The 20,901-nt window shown below is 46.7% G+C and overlaps 1 pseudogene; it reads left to right on the forward strand.

Moving 5' to 3' along the window:
- The first annotated feature begins 1,122 nt into the window (after window positions 1–1,122).
- Window positions 1,123–20,901, forward strand: part of LOC132513085 (nuclear RNA export factor 2-like) — a 28,176-nt pseudogene continuing 8,397 nt past the window's right edge.

Consider the following 20,901-nt stretch of genomic DNA (forward strand, 5'->3'; position numbering starts at 1 on the left):
TACTTCAAGGACAGCAGGAATATGAAGAAGCTCAAGGACACTTGTGAGTGGGTGATGAGAAGACTGGATTGGAAAGGGCAGTGAAGGAGTCAATCATAGGGCCCAGGGCGTGGCAGCCCCTGACCTTCGCTCGCTTCCCCTCCCCTCAGACCTGCGGGTCCAGCTGCTGAAGCACACAAAACGTGTCATTGTGCACATTCTCTGTGTGTTGCCCAAGACTCAGCATGCCTTCAGCTCCTTCGTGGTGGATATGTGGTTCCAGACGGTGAGCGCCTGCTTCCTCCCTCGGGTGGGCCCAGGAACCACAGGTGGGTAGGAGGTGGAGGTGGTGACTGGGCGCCTGGGCTCTTCCCTTTCAGGAAACGATGTTCTGCTTCTCTGTCAGCGGGGTGTTCAAGGCAGGTGAGTGTGTATAGACCCCCAGCGCAGATGGCCCACTGCTGCCTCCCCCTGGCCAGGCTCACTCCCAGAACCACCCAGCTTCCCTGACCCCTTCCCTTCCCTTGCATTTCCTTTCCATTCCTTCCCCTTCTCTTCATTTCCCTTCCCCTCCCCTTCCTTCCCTGCCCTTCCCTCCCGTCCCCCCACTCCCCTCCCCTTCCCACTCCCCTCCCCTCTCCTCCTCTCCCCTTCCGCACTGTGTTCTCCTGCCCTCAGGCTTCCCACAGACAATCCAGGTCTTAGCTGTATCCATGCCTCTCTGCTCTGCACACCCTGGGCGTTGGAAATTTATAAAAGGAAGATCATCACTGACACCTTGATTATGTGGAAGAGAGTTTGACTGGACAGAAAGAGTACTTAGGAAATCCATATGACGTACACCCATGAGAAACCATGTCAGTAGTCCCTTCTTTTTTTAAAAAAAACTTTTCTTTTTCTCATTTTTTTAAACATCTTTATTGGGGTACAATTGCTTGACAATGGTGTGTTAGTTTCTGCTTTATAACAAACTGAATCGGTTATACATATACATATGTTCCCTTCTTTACAAGCCCTTGCAAGCTCAGTAGAAGGCCAGAAAAGAACAGGAAAAGGTTCGTCCTCCAGCCTAAATTCCCTGTTGTCTGTCCTCTCTCCCATCGCTTCTTTTCATCCTTAGATTCCTTATGGGATAAAGTATGACAGGACATGGCTAATGAACTCAATCCAGAGACATTGCAGTGTCCCCTTCACTCCAGTGAACGTAAGACAGGATGCCGAAGCCAGACGCGTGGGCACAGGGAAGGGGGAGAGAGAGACCTGGTTCAGCAGGGTCTGCTGGCTTCTGAAACTATTGCTGTTGCATTCAATCCCTGTAGTTCCACTTTGTGAAAAATGGGGCTCGATTCTTTGTCCAGGAAGCTAGCACTGCCTCTGCATTGATGGATGTCAGCTACAAGATTCGTGACGAGGAGAGCCGAAAGGTGTGTGTCGAGGGCGTTACGTGTACCTCATCCTGAGGAAGGAGTACAGGCCAGGGGATGGTTTTCTTCTTTGGAACTAGAGTTCTTGGTGCTTACCCCACCTCTTCCTGCAGATACCTGTCTTTGTCAGCCACTCTGCTATGCCCTACACTGTGTGGTATAAGTTGAGCCAGAAGAAATGGAGCAGCTAAAGGTAATGCAGATGCAAGGCATGTTGTGTGCCAATGCTCAGACCCACCTCTCCTTCCTCCAGACCCCCGTCCCCCTCGCCCCCGATTTCCCTGCCACCACCACAGCCTCAGAGCGGCTCTCTCCATCTCTCTCTCCGCAGCTGACCTTGAGCAAACGATTTGATGTCTCCCAGCAAACTCTTGACCTCCAGAGGCTCCGCCTTGACCGAGGTATGGCTGACAGCAGTAATTCTAGGGCGGGTGAGGGCAGAGGGGTCTTCCTGGAGGGAAACTTAGGGATGGTAACGTGGGGAGGGGCAGGTGCTGGCCCCACACCCCACTCAGCCATCTGATTCCCTCCCCTCTCCTTCCTGAAGACTTGGTGGGCTATGATATTGATATATTTCTGAATCGAAGAAGCTGCATGACTGCCACCCTGCAGGTCATCGAAAAGAATTTCCCTAAGGTGAGGCTGTAGGCCCAGTGCTGGTATTAGGGTAGGGGGTGGAAGAGATGGGGAGGAGGGCAGATTTGTCTCCAAGGTCCTAGGTAGTAACCTTCACTCTACCTCTTCTTGCCCCAAAGCTGTTGTCCTTGAACTTGAGCAGCAACAAACTGTACCAGCTGAATGGCCTGTCTGACATTATACAGATGGCCCCCACGGTCAAGATCCTGAACCTCTCCAAAAATGAGGTGAGAAGAGGGAGCCAGGTCAAAGTTGGGTTGAGAGTGGGGGGGTGCATATTAGTGGCCATCAGAGTGATGACAGGAGGCAGGTGAAGGTACCTGTGTGGGAGGGAGGGGTCTGGGGGTGCAGGGATCCAGATGTCCCTCTTTCCCTGGGATTCCTTTTCCCACTTCCACGCCATTTTTCTCAGCTGACGTCTATGTGGGAGTTGAGCAAGATGCAAGGGCTGAAGCTTGAAGAGCTGTGGCTGCAAGGGAACCCATTGTGTGACACCTTCCCAGACCAGTCCACCTATGTAAGGTCAGTGTGAACACCCTGTCACCCTTCTTGGTGACCTTCACCCATGGGAGCCTAGACTATCTGTGACAGTGCCCCTTTGCCAAAGGTGGCAGCCCTGGTCTTCTGGGAGGATCACAGGCCCCACCTTCTGCTCTCTCTGTGCCTATCACCGGTGAGGAGTTTCCTTCCCCTGACCTGCTCACCTCTGCAGGCGCTCTGGGGTCTGTTTCCAGCTCTCTGCGCCCAGCTATATTCCAGCAAGGCCTCCCAAGAGTGTGCCCCAGGAAGCAGGGCTTCTCCTCCTCACCAGGACCAGGAGCGACCAGCCTTGATCCATATGCTGGCGCCCTGGACTGAGAAGGGTCCTCCTGTCCAGGGCTTCTTGCTGAGAGAAGCCTTCCTTCTTCGTGCTGAGATGGGGTTTGCCTCCCCCGTTCTGAGAGGGGCCCTCTTCCCCTTCCTCCAAAGGGATCCCCCCTCCTCTCCCAGGTTGACATGGGGGCTTTCCTGCGCCATGCTGAGGGCTGAGGCCATGGATGGCTGCTGTCATGACATCCATTCTGCTGGCCCAGTGCCAGGAGCTGGACCCTCCTTGGGAAAAAGCAGGGCTCCCTGAGTCAAGGGGCCAGACGTGGGCTCACGCCAGTGATCAGAGGGCTTCCTGAGGCAGGGGTGGAAGGCAGAGGGCAGAGGTGGTAGAGGAGACAGAAGGACAGGCCTCTGAGGGGCACTTCCCATCCCTCCCTGCACACATCACATCATCCCGCCTGGTCCTTCACAGGAGCCCTGGGCAGCCTGAGACAGGTATGATTCCTCAGATAAAGAACCAACTCAGAGAGGTGCAGGGGTCATCGGGAGAGAAGACAGTGATCATCAGAGGGGGCCACGGATCCTCAACCCCATACTGAGCTGGGACCTGACCCTTTCCTCCTTCTGAGGAAGATCTGCCCCCATGGCTGCTCGGTTTCCCATGCCCAAGTCTGGCTGAGCTCACACAGGTGACAAAGTTTCAGCCAGCATCCAGTGGGCCCCCAGCACAACATGTGCATATTTTCCATTCCTCCCTGGTGTGTCTGGGCGATTCTGGGGCAGGTGAAGAGCCGCAACAAGTGTGCCGTTTCCCCTTTCTTCTCTCTTCTTCCCTGACCCTGACCACGGGAGAGCTTCTTTCCCTTCCCTTTGTTGTCTCTCTCTCCCCTGTCTCTGTGCCCCTATGTCTCTCTCATCTCTCCCTTCCTACCTTCACTCCCTTTCTGTCTTCATCCCCTCCATCTCCCTCCCTGAGCCCCACCTCACTCACCTCGCTGGCCCAGCCTCCTGGGCCATCCCTGGGGGATGTCGGGGTCTTGCCAGAGTGCTGGACCCCCAGTGAGGTAGCAGAGCCCCGGGCTCCCACTCCATCCCCTCTTCTCCCCACAGCCTTCAGTGGGGCCCTGGAGGAAGGGAGGGAGGAGAAGGAAGCCCTGCAGCATGGGTTTGAAATGCTGGTCCCTGTGGCACTGGAGAAGGGAGTCCGAGTAGTCTGGGTGGGAGCTACCCAGGCGAAGGAGAGGAAGGGAGGGAGGGAAGGAATATTAAAGTGAAGGTACTGAGAGAGATGAGGAGACAGTGCCTTTCAGACAGTAAGATGACAGATGCTCAGTGCTCAACAGGCAAGTGGACTGAAAACCCCTAAAATCAGGAGCAGAGGTGGGCAAAGGGTGCTGCTGGATTGGCCAGAACACACTGATCTCTGTTTATGGTATTACTGTTTTAACTCAAAGGAAGCATTGCAACCTTGAACTATCAACCACCTCTTCTCTATTTTTGGTTTTGGACAGGCCATCAGAGAATGTTTCCCGAAGTTGTTACGCCTGGTAAGTGCCTACGTAAATCATTGTCTCTTATGAATGTCGGTGGCCTCTGCACCTGCCCTCAAGCCCTTTGGGTCTTGCCTAGATCACATATTAGCATCAGAACCTTAACCATTTTGGGGGACATGGACTCCTGAAAATGACATGGATATACTTGCTGGAAAAATACCCATAAATACACAAACGCACACACACAAGTTGAATATAACACTAGAGACTTTCAGGACCTCATGATGAAGACATCCACTGTAAGCTTTCCCACGGAATTTCCAGGGCCCTTTCACACCTGACCTCTGACCCTCACCCTCCAGGGCCCATCCTTTTCCCGGATCATCCAGAGCCACTCCCCTGGTCTCCACTCCTGACTTCCTCTTCCCTTCTCCAGGATGGCCAGGAGTTACCGTCACCAGTGACCGTTGACGTTGACACTCCCTACATAGTAAAGCTCTGCAAGGTCAGGAAGAGGATCAAACAACATTTGGGGTGTTGCAGGGAGGCTTTATCTACTGCATAGTCTCAAGTGCCATTTGATTCCAGGGAAGCTACTTTGGATCTGATGAGCTGAAGAGCCTAGTCCTGCAATTCCTGAAGCAGTAAGTATCTCTGGGAAGCTGAGCAAGGGGGGCAGGTCTAGGACAGGTGAGGCCACCTGAGCACAGGTCTGCTCAGGGGAGTTTTCAAGTCTCATTTGAGGTCCAGACCACAGAGATAGACTGTCTTCATTGCTCCTCCTTAGGTACTACTTGATCCATGACTATGGAGACAGACAGGTTCTCGCGGGTGCTTATCACGAGGAGGCCTGATTCTCCCTGATGATTCCCTTCCACCCCGAGGACCCAGCCCCGTGAGTATCACAGCACAGGCTGTGCTCCTGGGCCGTGTGGCTCCCCAGCAGACACAGGCCAGCTCCTGCAAACACCCACCACCCACTGTTGCTCTTTGTCTCCTAGAAGCAGCTTGTGCGAGTATTTCAAGGACAGCAGGAATATGAAGAAGCTCAAGGACCCCTGTGAGTGTGTGATGGGAAGACTGGGTGGGAAAGGGCGGTGAAGGGGTCAATCATAGGGCCCAGGGCGTGGCAGCCCCTGACCTTCGCTCGCTTCCCCTCCCCTCACAGACCTGCGGGTCCAGCTGCTGAAGCACACAAAACGTGTCATTGTGCACACCCTCTGTGTGTTGCCCAAGACTCAGCATGCCTTCAGCTCCTTCGTGGTGGACACGTGGTTCCAGACGGTGAGCGCCTGCTTCCTCCCTCGCGTGGGCCCAGGAAGCCGCAGGTGGGTGGGAGGTGGAGGTGGTGACTGGGCGCCTGGGCTCTTCCCTTTCAGGAAACGATGCTCTGCTTCTCCGTCAGGGGGGTGTTCGAGGCAGGTGAGTGTGTGTAGACCCCCAGCGCAGATGGCCCACTGCTGCCTCCCCCTGGCCAGGCTCACTCCCAGAACCACCCAGCGTCCCTGACCCCTTCCCTTCCCTTCGCTTTCTTTCCCCTTCCCTTCCCTTCCCTCCCCTTGTATTCCCTTCTGTTCCCTCCCCTCCCCTCCCCTCCCCCGCCTCCCCTTCCCCACTGTGTTCTCCTGCCCTCAAGCTTCCCACAGACAATCCAGGTCTGAGCTGTGTCCATGCCTGTCTGCCCTGCACACCCTGGGCGTTGGGGACACAGGCTGTGGATTTTGGTGGCTCTCATCCCAGATCCTTACTCTGAGAACTTGGGCCGTTACTGAACCTCTCAGTTTCCTCATTTGCAAAATAGGGTAGTAGTATCCACCTCTTGGGCGGCTGTGAAAAATGCACCCCGTGAACTTGGGCAGTGGTCGTCAGGGGTCCCGTCACTGGGTGCAGACTGCTCCTATAGTTGCGCTCCCCATTCCCGACACCCTGGCCCCCGTGAACAACTGCCCTCTCAGCATGAGTGTCCAGTCACACCCTGACTGGGGACCGCCGTGTGAGCGTGTACAGCAAGTGCAGCTGTAAGGGGTACTGTGGTTTGTTTGCTGTTGAAGTGGAAGGAAGTTCTCAGCGCTGTGTGCGTTCCTTCACCCAGACCTTCATCGCTACCCCTGCCTGCGACTGCAGGTGAGAGCCCTGTTGTGGGCGGGAATGCCCATCCCCACCTGGGCTCAGGGGCGAGGGAATGTGGTGGCAAAGACCTTAGGTTTACTCAGTATTGTGGAAAGCCAGCAGGGGGATCCCAGGAGCAGTGTAGCCTAGTGGTTAAGAAGAGTATGGGCCTGGAATCGGCCTATGCGTTCACTCCTTGACCCAACACTCACTCGCTGTGTGACCTTGGTCAATTCCCATGACCTCTGTGTGACTCAGTGTCTTCTTCTGAGAATGGGGATCAGACTGTCCACCCCTTGCACTGTGGTAAAGGGTAAATGCGAAATTGCCCCTGGTTTGGGGATGAACCTATAAATCAAGTGAAGGTGGTAGACAGTCTCTCCAAAGGTGGGCTCTGTGGGGAGGGGCAGAGGTACCAGTCAAGGAACCTGGAAGACAGACACAGGAGGGACGTGGAAGGAATCTGGTTGCTGAGTGCCAGTGGGAGCAGAGTCAGTATTGGGGGTGTGGGTGTCCATCCACCAGTTGTCTGAGGGCCCATTTTTCCTTCAGTCTGTGCATCGTGAATGACGAGCTGTATGTGAGGGATGCCGACCCCAGCGAGACCCAGAGTGTGTTCTCCATCCCACTGCCTACACCCACCTCCAGCTCCATGCACCCCTCTCCCAGCAGCAGCAGGACATCATGCAGGCATCCTCCACCCCATCTGAGATGAACCGCTAGTGGTCTCAGAAGTGAGTGCTGGGGTTGCATGGGGATAGGAGGGAGCTGGGAGGAGTAGAGGAGTGATTAATGGGAATTTTCAGGTAATTATTTTAAATCTATTTTTCCTTCCAAACGTTTACTTGTGAGAAATACCCTAATTTCATACTAATACATTTCCATGTATTATAAAATACAGGTATCCTATCTTATATACTGTTTTGAAACTCCTTTTATTATTAGTGCCAGCATAGTTTCTTCTCAGTATATGTGAAGCTACATTACTCTTTCTAAGATCAATATATTAAACAATTGAATTCCAGGAAGCCATAAGCTATTATTGATAGGCATTTAGCTTTTCGCCTCTTTTTCAGCATTACATGCAGTGGCATCTGCTCATTCTGGTACATACATGTTGGTAAACTTGAAGGCTTGCTCTTGTAGCATAGATGTAGCAGTGAAGTTGTGTGGTCAAGTGTCTCCAGTTTGGTCCTAAGGGAGGTCATCTACCTCCCCCACTAGAGGTGCTCTCAGTACAATGACTAGACTATACCAGAACTAAAAATTTCTTTACTCATCAAAAAGTGAATTCTGAGAATTCAGAGATAAGAAGAAATAGACGTCTAGGGTTTCAGGAAGGTGAAGGTGGACAGAAGTCAGGTGCCCGGGGGTTGACACTCACGGCTGCTGGCTCTGCTGACATCCCAATTCTTTCTCTTTACTTTCTTCAGTCCAAGGGCAAAATTCCACATGTGACCCTCATCCACTGACCTGGGATCTTGAGAACAAAACTCTGCAAATGAGCCTTTAGATGTCATTTTCATCCTCATCATATTTGTCACCTCTCTTCTCTTAACTGAAGCCATATCCATGACTAAGCTTGCAGTCCAGCTAATCAGGAAGCCAAAGTTTACCGTGTAGGCCTGCCCGTTGTTTTATATTTTTCCCACACATGATCCTTGTTTATCTTTATATTAAAGAGTAACATTGCACATCGTATGTTGTGTGTCTTGGATTGCTCTTCCCCTGACCCAACCATGAGTTAGTGGGGCCAGGACCAAAAAGTCCCCTCTCCCACATCATCCCTGGCAGTCTCTAGCATTTATATCCGACCTACACAGTGCTTGAAAATTATAGAGTAAGGACTCCATTCCTGGACAACCCTAAAATCCAAGCTTTGCCTCCTGATAACCTTCTCTCCACCACTTCAGTACTCACAAGTTGTGACCGTCCTGATGTTCACTTCTATAAGCAAACATAAGGTATTTAGCAAGTAAAGTACCATATTTACTCCAATAATTATGGATTTCTTAATCATTTAACAGGTCTAAAACTGTGTTAACATTTTTATTAGGTTCTTAGGTTCTGTACCTAAGACGATTTTCCCCACAACTCCTGTGTTGTTTTTTTAACTTTTTTATTTTGAAATAATTATCGATTTACCAGAAGTTGCAAAAAAATGTGTACAGAGGTCATGTATACCCATCACTCACCTTCTCCTAATGATAACACCTTGTATTACTTTAGTACAGTATCGAAACTAAGAAATGGACATTGGTACAATCCACTGAGCTTACCACAATTTCGCCATTTTACATGCACTCTTTTGTGTGTTAGAACACTTGTGCATAATACTTATATATATAATTCCATGCACTTTTACCAGCAGTGTAGGTGTTCTAACTATCACCACAAACAAGATCAAAAACTGTTTCATCACCACACGTTTCCCTCATGTTAGCCTTTATAGCCACACCCACCTTCTTCCTGATCCCACATCCCTAAACTCTGTCAAACACTATTATAATTTCCTAAATGTCATAGAAATGGAATCATATAGTACACTACATTTAGGAATGGATTCCTTTCACTCAGCATAATTCTCCTGAGATCCATCCAAGTTGTAAAGTGTGTCTATCGTCTGTTCCTTTTTATTGCTGAATAGGATTCCACGGTGTGAATGTACCACAGTTTGCTTACCCATTCCCCCGCTGAAAGACATCTGGGCTATTTCCACTTTTTAACTATTGTGAGTAAAACTGTGATGAACTTCATGTAAAGGTTTTTGTGTAAACATGAATTTTCATTTCTCTGGGTAAATTGCCCAGAGTGCAACTGCTGTATCATTTGGTAATCGCATGTTTCCTTTTGAAAAACCTGCCATATTGTTTTCCAGACGGCCTGTACCATTTTGCATTGCCTTTGGCAATGTGTGAGTGACTCAGTTTATCCAGTGTTGCCTGCATTTGGTTTTGTCACTGTTTTTTTCAGCCATTCTGATAGGTGGGTTTAACATTTCATTGTGCTTTTAATTTGCATTTGCATGATGGCTAAAGATGTTGAATAGCTTTTCCTAAGCCTGTTTGCCCTCTGTTCATGTCTTTCATCCATTTTATAATTGGATTAAGAGGCAAGAAGTTACCTCTAGAGAGCTGCCCTGGCTCTGGCTAACAGGCAGAGTAAGAGAATGTGAGGCCCCTCGAGACTCACTTTTCTTGACAGGGAGGGCAGAAGTGGGGCTGAAGCTATTAAATGTTCCTCAAATTAGGACTGAACTTGGATATGGAACAGGATTAAGAGGTGGGGGCATCTCTGGGTCCATCTGTGGAGATCTGGATAGGGCAGAAAAAGACGGGGGATACAGGGTAGAGGAAACACAGTGGAAGGAGGGAGATACGGGGGATGCCTTCTAAATGATGCTAGATTCATCACTCTCAGCCTGCTCAATGGAGTGCAAAAACTATTCTCCTAGACGTGTGGTTTTCAACTCTGGATATCCATTAGGATCCCCTCGAATGCTCAGATTCAACCAACTGAATCAGAGCCTCTAGGGATAAGCCCAGTCATCAGTATCTTTAAGGTTCACCCCAGTTGATTCTAATGAGCTGTCAAAATTGAAAACCTTATCTGATGGTGTATTAGTTTGCTATGGCTGCCATAACAAGACACCACAGGCTGAGTAGCTTAAACAACAGAAATTTATTTCTCACAGTTTTAAAGGTTGGAAGTCCAAGATCCAGGTGTCCACAGGTTTGGTTTCTTCTGAGGCCTCTCGCCTTGGCTTGCAAATGGCCTCCTTCTTACTCCTTCTTCACATGGTTGTCCCTCTGTGCACACACACCCTGGTATCTCTTTACGTGTCCTAAACTCCTCTTATAAGGAAACCAATCATATTGGATTAGTGTCTACCCTAACGGCCTCATTTTAATTTAATCACCTCTTTAAAGGCCCTATCTTCAAACACAGTCACATTCTGAGGTACTGGGGGTTAAAGTTTCAACGTATGAATTTGGGTAGGACACAGCTCGGTCCACAACAGATGGTATGAGAAACACCATGGTCTGAGAAATTCATCTCCCTTTTAGCCACCTTCCTGGAACTACTATACAACACTTCTGCCATCACCTCATTAGGTGGAAGTCGGTCATGTGACCATTCTTGGCTGCAAAGGAGGCTATAAATGTGGTCTTTTACTGGAAACATTACTGTCCCAAATAAATTTGGGATTCTTTTATTAAGAAAGAAGGAGAATAGGTATAGAACATATGGTACACTTTCACACCCAAGGCAGCTAGAAGCACCACCTCAATTATCATGTCCTTTCTACCCAGTTTTCCATACAGTTTTCATGGGTTCAAACAAAACTGCTGCTTCAGAGACACCTGAGCTCACTCTCCCATCCTCCCAAATCCCATGTCTCAGACTATGCCTGAGTCCTCACAACTTAGCATGCTAAATCTACATCATTCACTCACTCAGTCATTCATTCAACAAATATTTATTGGTTACCAGTGATATGTGAGGCACTGTGATAGGCACTGGAGATAAATCAGAGCACCTGACAGACAGGGTCATGGTTCTCATGGAGCTCACATTCTACAGGGGTTGATACACTCAAGATTTGAGAGCCATTAAGAAAATAATTTGGGAAAATGTGACAGAGAATGACTAGGGTGGGGAAAGCAAGGAAGGATTTTCTGAAGACGTAACTTAGATTTGATATTCAAATAACAAGAAGTACACAGTCAGCAGTGGGAAGATATAGGAGCTGAGCCCTCGAGGCAGAGGGAAGAGCAAGACGAAAGGCCCTAAGATATGGGCAAGCTTGGCAGTTTTAGGGAACAGCTTGTATGCCAGTGTGTAGTGGGAGGACAGTGTTAGAAAATGAGGTGAGAATGGTAGGAGGGGCCCAATAACAGAAGGTCCTGTGGGCCATGGTAAGGACTCTGGGTTTTGTTCTTATTATGATGGAGCCATTGGGTGCTTTCTGAAATGAAGGGAAATTATTATTATAATCTACCTTATTAAAGCTCATTCTAAATGTTCCTTGGAGGACAGACTGAAATAGAGCAACTGTAAGATCAAGAGACAAGATTAGGAGGCTACTACACACATGACAGTGAGAGGTTACAGTCTCGTAGACTACAGTCGTAGCAATGGAAGGGGTGAGATGGGGTTTGAGATGAGATGTATCTTGGAAGTACTGAACTTGTTGATGAAGTCCACGTTTGTGGTAGGGATAGAGAGGAATTAAGTGTGTCTCTTGGAATGTGGGTTTTTGCAGCTGGGTTAGGGCGGTTTTCTTCGATGGGGAAATGAATGGAGGACCAGCTTCGGTGCAATGCCAGGAAACTGACAGTTCTGTTTTGACCATGTCGTTTGTGGAGCCTACGAATAATCTGGGTGGGGAGCATGTGGTTGGATGTATAAGTCAGGAGATCCTGAGAACATTCTTGGTTGTGGCAAAAAAAAAAAAAAAACCCCAAAAAAAAATCAAGCATGCAAGCAAACACACGAAAAACCCAACTGTACAGTTCAATCTGAAAATACAGGTTGATTCCACATATGAGCATGACTCCAGATTCTGGAGGGGATACAAAGACTCCAGATTCTGGAAGGGATACAAAGACATATTAAAAGCCAACTTCACTGAGCTATAATTTATGTTCAACATAATGCATCCATCTTTTTTTTTTTTTTTTTGGCTGTGCTGCGTGGCTTGCCCGATCTTAGTTCCCCAACCGGGGATCGAACCTGGGCCCCTTGCAGTGAGAGCACCGAGGCTTAACCACTGGACTTAGCTATAAGGCTAAGGCTCTGGGTGCCAGGGGCTACGAACTGTCAGAGAAGAAAGATATATGTGTGGCATATAACTATCATTCATCCACTTACTCATTCATTCATGCACCTAGTGCATGTCAAGCTTAGTGCTAAGAAGGGAAGATAGGGCCATGAAAAAATTCAGACAATGTCTCTGTCTTCCTGAAGATTAGGAGTCGAAATAGAGAACTGCAAGTGGCTCTGGTTGCTAAATAGTAAGGGAGGTATTTGGTGAGATAATTGGGCCCCCAAAAGGTCTAACCCCAGTGCACAGACGCAACTCTTCCCCTTCTGCATGTCTCATAGACAATGCTGTGGCATGACCTAGAACATAGAGCTGTTAGAATAGAATGAGCCTGAACATTCTGTGCATAAATGGCTGAGGAAACAGCTTTCCAAACCTTCCACCCAGCAATCAGCCCTGATTATGTGCAGAAGTAGATCTCAATTTCATTTAATTCTCACAGTTGGAGTTGTATGACTAATTATTTTGTCTCTGTATCTAATTAAGAAGCTGAGGTTAAGAAGGGTCAAGTGTCTTGGAAGAAAATAGCAGATCTATTGATAATAGGAAAGGGTTAGATTTTAAGCTGTGAGCTGTTAACTAGTGTGGAATACTAGTTCCCATCCTTTAGGTCCAGGCTGAGGTAGTAGCAATGGAAATTTCTCAGTCAAATGCCTGGGATTCATTGGCCATTCGAGAATTTTAGGAACTGGAGAAGCTATAGGAAAATGAAAGCCTAACATACCATCCTCCTGCCTGCTCCGCATCATTGCTCCTGCCTCTGCTCTCTTGTTTTCTATGATAACGTCATCTTAACATTAGGTTTTGTTATTGACTGAACTGTGTTCTCCCAAAATTCATATCCTTAAGCCCTAACTACCAGTGCCTCAGAATGTGACTGGATTTGGAGATAGGGCCTTTAAAAGGTGATTAAGTGAATTTAAGGCTGTTAGGGGATACGTTAATCCCATCTGACTGGTGTGCTTATAAGAAGAGGAGTTTAGGACACACAGAGAGACAGCAGAAGTGTGTATACAAAGAGGGACAACCATGTGAAAAAGCAGCAAGAAGATGGCCATCTTCAAGCCAAGGAGAGTGGCCTTAGAAGAAATCACCCCTGCTCACACCTTGATCTTGTACTTCCAGCCTCCAGCACTGTGAGAAACAAATTTCTGTTGTTAAGCCACTTAGTCTGTGGTATTTTTGTTGTGGCAGTCTGAACAGTCTAATACAGGCATTATGAACGTGTTTCAGTAGGTCATGAAGCAGGTAGAGTAGACTGTCAGAAAGGATGAAAATAAAGTGATGGTAAAAAATACCAATGATCAGTAAAACTGAAAGAAACGTGGTTAATTTGTATCACTATCAGGCAAAATAGACATCAAGCAATTGCAACCAAGAAGGCTACTATCAAACCATAAAAGAAAATGTATTGAGAAGATTACAAATTCTGAACTTACATTCACCCGATAACATATCTTCAAAAACATATATAGCAGTAAGTAACAAAGCTACAAGTAACAGAAAGTAAAATCCACTTTTGTGTATACGATAAGGAAAGATACTTGCTTATATAACTGAGAGCCCAGAGGTAGAGGAGACTTTAGGTTAGTTGATCCAGTGGCTCAAAGATATAAAGACTCAGGCCCAATCTTGAACCAATGACTGTGACTAGGGACATAGGATTATTGCGTGAGATCTAGAGTAACTCTGGTCTCACCCTTGGAACTAGCAGGCAAATTCCCCCCAAACATGTGACTGTATGAGGGAGGAAATGCACTAATGAAAGTTTGAGACCACTTAGGAAGATGAGGAATGTATATTGCATAGGTAAAGAAAAATATTCACCTTCAGGCACCATTTGAAAGCACAATTATCAGTATGAGCATAATACCCACAGTACTCAAGCTCAAATGGTTTTCAACTACTATGCCTTTCCAGGTAACAAATACTTCTATTCAGGAAATACCTACATTGAATCAGTGAATGGGTAGTTACAAAGCACTAGAGCTCTCACCCCTGCAGTAAGTTTAGGAAGGACCACAAAGGCATCCATGGTAGCGTACTTAAATCTCTTTTTCTTTCTCAAATTTTTGGCAAAGCTTTTTCTTTACTATCGTACTTTGATATTATTGTGTCAGGATAGTTTGACACAATGGATTCTTTACAGTTACAATTTCATCAAGTATTACCGTTCTGTACACATACAACACAGAGTTCATAAAGACATGACAGATGAGAAGCAAGAAAATTGTCAACATTTATGATCAGCAACAATTTTCTTTAAAGAGCACCATTAAAATTCAATATGGAATATCTTTAAAAGCTTCAAGCTTTTAGAAGAAATTCAGTCTCATGAAAATGTAATAAAATTAAAGAACATCTTCTGTTAATGTACATATTTGTAAATATGCAAAAAGGAATATTCCTCTGGGAACACTAGCCCAAGAACCACCACAGCCCTGCCGCCTGGCATACCAGGACCCAGCCCATACACCAACAGGCTGGCACCAGCTCTGGGACACATTGGGCCCCTCAACCAGCTGCTCCTGGATCTGGCCCCACTCACCAGTGGGATGACGCCAGCTTTGGGACACCCCAGACCCCATACCCAGCCATGTAAGGAACTGGACCCACACACCAGCAAATCGACACTAGCTTAAGGACTCCAAGGCCCTGCAGCCAGAGACCCAGGAACCTGGCTCTGCCCACCAGCGAGCCAGCACTAGCTCCAGGACTCGCTGGGCCACAGCCCCACCCACCAGCAGGCCAACACCAGTTCCAAGACACCTTGGACCCCTCAGCCAGCTGCCCTGGGATCCAGCCCCACTCAACAGTGGGCCAACACCAGCTTTTGGACACCCCCAAACCCGGCAGCCAGCCATGTGGAACTGGCCCTGCCCACCAGCAGGCTGACACTAGATACAGGACCTCTAGCCCCACCACCACCCACTGCAGAGCCTAGCACCACCCACCAGTGGGCCAGCGCTAATCCCGGGACTTCCTGGGGCACTGCAGCCAGCAGCCTCATGACCCAGCCTCACTCGCCAGTGGCCACCAGCCTCTGTACAAGGCAGGGCCTGGCAACCCGCTGGACCAGGGGCCAGCCACACCTACCACACCACCCACAGTAGTGTGCTGGTCACAGCAGAAGGACACATGCAGCCCTAACAGGGGGCACCCTTAGAGCATATAGCTCTGGTGACCAGAGGGGAGAGCTCGGCTGGGTCACACAGGACGTCTCCTACAAAAAGCCACTTCTCTACGGTTGGGAAATGGAGCCAACCTACCAGATACAGAGAAATAAAACAGCAAATTGGACAAAATGAGGCAACGGAGGAATCTATTCCAAACAAAGGAACATGATAAAACCCCAGAAGAAGAACAAAGTGAAGTGGAGATAGGCGATCTACCTGATAAAGAGTTCAGGGTAATGATCATAAAGATGTTCAAAGAACTCAGGAGATGATTGGATGAACAGAGTGAGAAGTTTTTAACAAAGATTTAGAAAATATGAAGAAGAACCACACAGAGAAGAATACAATAACTGAAATGAAAAATACACTACATGGAATCAACAGTAAATGAAATGATGCAGAGGAATGGACGAGCAAGCTGGAAGACTGAGTAGTAGATATAACTGAAGCAGAATAGAAAAAAGAAAAAAAGAGAAAAAGAAATAGGACAGTTTAAGAGACCTCTGGGACAACAGCAAGTGTACTAACATTTGTATTACAGGGGTCTAAGAAGGAGAAGAGAAAGAGAAAGGGGCAGAGAACATATTTGAAGACATGATAGCTGAAAACATCCCAAACCTGGGAAAGGACAGAGATATCCAGGTTTAGTAAGCACAGAGAGTCCCAAACAGGGTCAAGCCAAAGGAGACCACACCAAGACACACTGTAGTTAAAATGGCAAAAATTAAAGATAAAGAGAGAATATTAAAAGCAGCAAGGGAAAAGCAACAAATAACATACAAGGGAACTTCCATAAGGCTATCAGAGCAACTGGAATGAATCCAACTGGATCATGGTGTATGATCTCTTTTTTCTCTTGGTGAGCCTGGCTAGAAGTTTGTCGATTTTGTTTGTCTTTTCAAAAATCTAGCCCTTGGTTTTATTGATCTTTTGTATTTTTATCTCTATTTTATTTCTTTCCCAAAGAACTGACTTTGGGAATTTTTTGATTCTTCTTTTTCTAATTCTTTTTCTCTTTCTGTATATTTGAGATTTTTCTTGTTCCTTGAGGAAGGCCTGAATCGCTATGTACTTCCCTCTGAGAACTGCTTTTGCTGCATCACAGATTTTGGAAGGTTGTGTTTTCATTGTCATCTGTCTTGAGGTATCTCCTGATTTCTTCTTTGATTTCATCATTGACCCACTGGTTTTCTGGTAGCATGTTGTTCAGTCTCCATGTATTCGTTCTTTTCCCAGTTTTCTTTCTGTGGTTGATTTCTAGTTTCATATCATTTTGGTGATAAATGATGCTTGAAGTCATTTCTATCCTCTTAAATGTGTTGAGGTTTGTTTTCTGATCTAGTATGTGGCCTCGCCTAGAGAACGTTCCTTGCACACTGGAAAAGAATGTGTACTCTGTTTATTTGGGGGGTGTAGTGTCCTGTAGATATAAATTAAGTCCAAGTGGTCTGTTGTGTCATTTAGGGCCTCTGTTGCCATATTGATCTTCTGTCTGGAAGATGTGTCCATTGATGTCAGTGAGGTGTTAAAGTCTCCTAGTATTATAGTATTCCTGTTAATTTCTCCCTTTATGTTTGTAACTATTTGTTTTATATATTTAGGTGCTCCTATATTGGCTGTATATATGCCAACTAGTGTAATATCCTCTTCTTTATTATCCCTTTATCATTATATAATGTCCTTCTTTGTCTTTATGTACTTTAAGTCTATTTTGTCAGATATGTGTATTGCTAACCCCGCTTTCTTGTTGTTTCCAGTTGCATGAAAGAGCCTTCCATCTGCTCACTTTCAATCTGTCTGTGTCATGTGCCCTGAAGTGAGTCTCTTATAGGCAGCATATTGTAGGTTCTTGGTTTTTTTTTTTTTAATCCATTCAGCCACTCTGTCTTTTGATGGGAGCATTTAGTCCACTGATATTTAAAGTAATTATTGATAAGTATGTACTTACTGCCATTTTAAACCTTGTTTCCCAGTTGACTTTGTAGTTCTCTATATCTTTCACTTTGACCATTTTAATTATGCTACGTCTTGGTGTCACTCTATTTGGGTTCTTCTTGTGTGGGACCCTCTGTGCTTCCTGTACCTGGATATCAGTTTTCTTCTTTAGGTTTGGGAAGTTTTCAGCCATAATTTCTTCAAATACATTTTCTATCCCCTTTTCTCTCTCCTCTTTTTCTGGTACCCCTATTATGCATATGACTGTGCACATTATGCATATGATTATGCATATTACGCATGCTTTATATTATCCTATAGATCTCATATGTTTTCTTTATTTTTAAAAATTTGTCTTTCTGTTTGCTGTTCTGATTTGGTGATTTCCATTATTCTATCTTCCAGATCACTTATTTATTCTTCTGCTTTAGTTTGTCTGCTATTAATTGCTTTTAGTTTGTTTTTTATCTCGGCAATTGAGTTGTCTAGTTTTGATTGATTTCTCTTTATAGTTTCTAGTTCTTGTTGCAGGGATCTGCATTTCTATCAATAATCTTTCTTAATTTCTTTAGCCTTTTTCTTACCTCCTTTCTGAATCTGGGGACTAGTAGACTGGTGAGGTCTCTTTCATTATTTGTTCCTTCAGGGGATTTCTCTTGTTCTTTTCATTGGGAATAGTTCTTCTGTTTTTCATTCTACTTAACTTTCTTTGTCTCTGAATTTAGGAGAAGCATGAATCTACTGTGTTCTTGAAGGGGTGTTTTGAGGTTGGAGGATTCCTGTGTAGACGGTACGAGTCCAATATTTTTGGTGCAAGGGCTGGTTTTGGTGTGGGTGCTTGCCACATATTTCCTTAAATTGTGCTGGCCCTTGTTCCCTTGATAGGGGGTGTGTTTGAAGTTGTGTTGACCAGAGCCTGCACTGGTTGTTGGCTGGGGCCTCCTCTTTGCTCTATGGCTGTCACAGCCCTGTTGGGGCTGGGGCCTGCTTCCCAGCTGTTGGAGTAGAAGCCCTGAAGGTCAGGTTCAGTCAGGTTCCATTGCCCCTGAGCACACGCCCTGATGCAAAGGAGGTGACCACTGAAGCTAATGAGGTCCGTGTGGTCACCGCAAACCTATGTGCCTCCCGTGCAGGCATCCATGGTTCTGCCCAGAAGCAGCCCAAGGTTGCATCCCTTTCTCTGTTGTGTTCATCCCAGACCTAGTGCTGGGCTGTGGTGTGGAGTAGGCTGGTGCTGGCGGCCGGGGCCCTGTGGCTACAGGAATTGAGGTGGTTGTGCCGCTGCCTGGAACCTGGGCTGCCTCTGTGGAAGCCCTCTCCCAGGACCTGTCAGCTCCAGATCTGGCTCCAAGCTATGGTGTAGAGTGAGCGGGGCCAGTGTGCTCCCACCGTGAAATGAACGGCTGCATACTCCTGCCAAGAGCCCGTCCAACCGAGATGCAGTGCCCAGCTGCTGTGCCTTTCCATGGTGCCATGTGGTGCATGTGCTGGCAAAGTCCACCATGGGCAGACCTGCCCCCACTGTGTGCACACTGACAATGGGCACTGTGGCAGGACCTGCCCCCACTATGTGCGGGCTCACCATGGGCTTCTTGGTTTGGCCCAGACCATACCCCAGGCCCTCCGGGCTGTCTCCACACATCTAGATCAAGTCCTCTCCCTGGACCTGTCTACCTAAGATTCCATACTCAGCTGCTGTGTGCATCTGTGGCCCCACCACCTTGTGTGTGCTTTGGATTGGGAAGTGCAGCAAGGCAGCAGCCGCCAGTGCCAGTCTCTCTCTGCCCTGATTGTTAGCAAGCCAGCATCCATGCATTCCTTGTGAGTAGAATTTAGGCTTTTCCATCCCCTCCATCTATCCCAGTGGCTTTTCCAGCAGGCAAGGGGGCTCCCCGAGGCAAGGGTCTGCCTATGTGTACCTTTCCTCCTCTCTCCCACGGGTGCCAGGACCGTCCTCATGCCTTTAAAATTTTTTCTGTCCTTCCTGGATACGTAGAGATATTCCTTGCAGCTTTGGTTGTGTAGGAGATCCTCTGCCAGTTTCCAGCTGGTTTTCTGTGAGAATTGCCTCACATGTAGGGGTATTTTTGATGTGTTTGTGGGGAGAGGTGAGCTCCACATAATCCTACTCCACCATCTTGATCCCCCTCCCCATTTGGGAGACTTTGAACTGCATCAAAGTGTCCCATATAAAAACAGATACACTAGACTAAATTAGAATTTCAGAATCCAGTGAGAGTCAACTATTGCAAGTGCCTGTCATTTTTTAGAGAGCACAGGATATGCCATGTTTTTCCAGATTTTGTGGGAAAAAAAGGTAGAGCATCATGTACATTTTAGATTATCGCTGGCCCCAAACAGGCTACATGAAGTAGATAATTAAAAAATCATCTGGTGATGTTATGGAAATGCAAAGTTCATTGATATAATTTAGTCCTCAGAGCCTGTTTTTATTCTAAAGAAAACTGGCAAAGGTCACTCATTTACATCATATGGGAACATATCCACCAGCAGTAGATGCCAGTGTGATATCGTAACAAGGAAACAATGTGGCTGTTTATGTAAAAACCCATCTCACAATACTTTCAAAGTCTATAGTTAGAATTATTTGGGGGGGTGTGGCAAAAAAATAGTTACAATGAGTGGATAACAAGAGCCAAGCTAGGACCACTTCAATTCTCCCTGTCTCATAATTTTTAAAGCCTTGAAACACACTTATTTAATTTTTAAATAGTCTTCACGCGGATGGGATTTTCAAACTGTATCAGAGAATCATACCATCACAAATGACATAGTCTATGAGCAAAAACCCTGTAAGGAATCCCTGCCTTCTCGCCCCCTTCCATCCTTTGGCCTCAAAAGAAGTTTTCACGGTGGATGTAATTTTCTGTTTCCAGGCTGTGGTAGTCCCCAAGAATGAGCTCATCACCTAGAGCTGTTAAAATTTACACGGTGCTGGGGGAAGGGAGCACACTGAGTACTCTGACAGGGAGCACTATCTACAATTGTTTCTCTTCTTTCCCATTGCTTGACACTGACAGTAAAGTCATTTCTAGTTAATTAACGAGCTTCTTAAAGGAACAAAGAAAAACATGTTTTGATTACCATTTCTATAAAGGCACAGCAATATCTCATAAGTTCTCTTGGATAATGTTACCAGATTAAGTCAATTTTACTTTCTGAAAGTAAATTCACATAGGATCTCTACTTGAGTTGTACATATTTGTGTTTGAACCAAAAGCATTTGAGTATTTGTGTTTAATTTAGCAGCATCACAAATGTCTGTTATTCTCCTTTCCCATTTCTCTGTGTTAAACAAAGCCACTAGCACTGACCTCCAAAACGTCCACCCCAAAACAGAAATATAAAAGAAGTAAAAGTTGTTCCCGGTAAACCTTGCCAAACAACATTCAAGAAAAATAGCTTAACAGCCTGCCTCACCTAAACAGACGGAGCACCTGATACATGCAGTGCCTAAACTGCCTAGCTCATATAAGCTGTGTTCATACAGG

Source organism: Lagenorhynchus albirostris, chromosome X (genome assembly GCF_949774975.1).
Source record: "Lagenorhynchus albirostris chromosome X, mLagAlb1.1, whole genome shotgun sequence".
NCBI lineage: Eukaryota > Metazoa > Chordata > Mammalia > Artiodactyla > Delphinidae > Lagenorhynchus > Lagenorhynchus albirostris.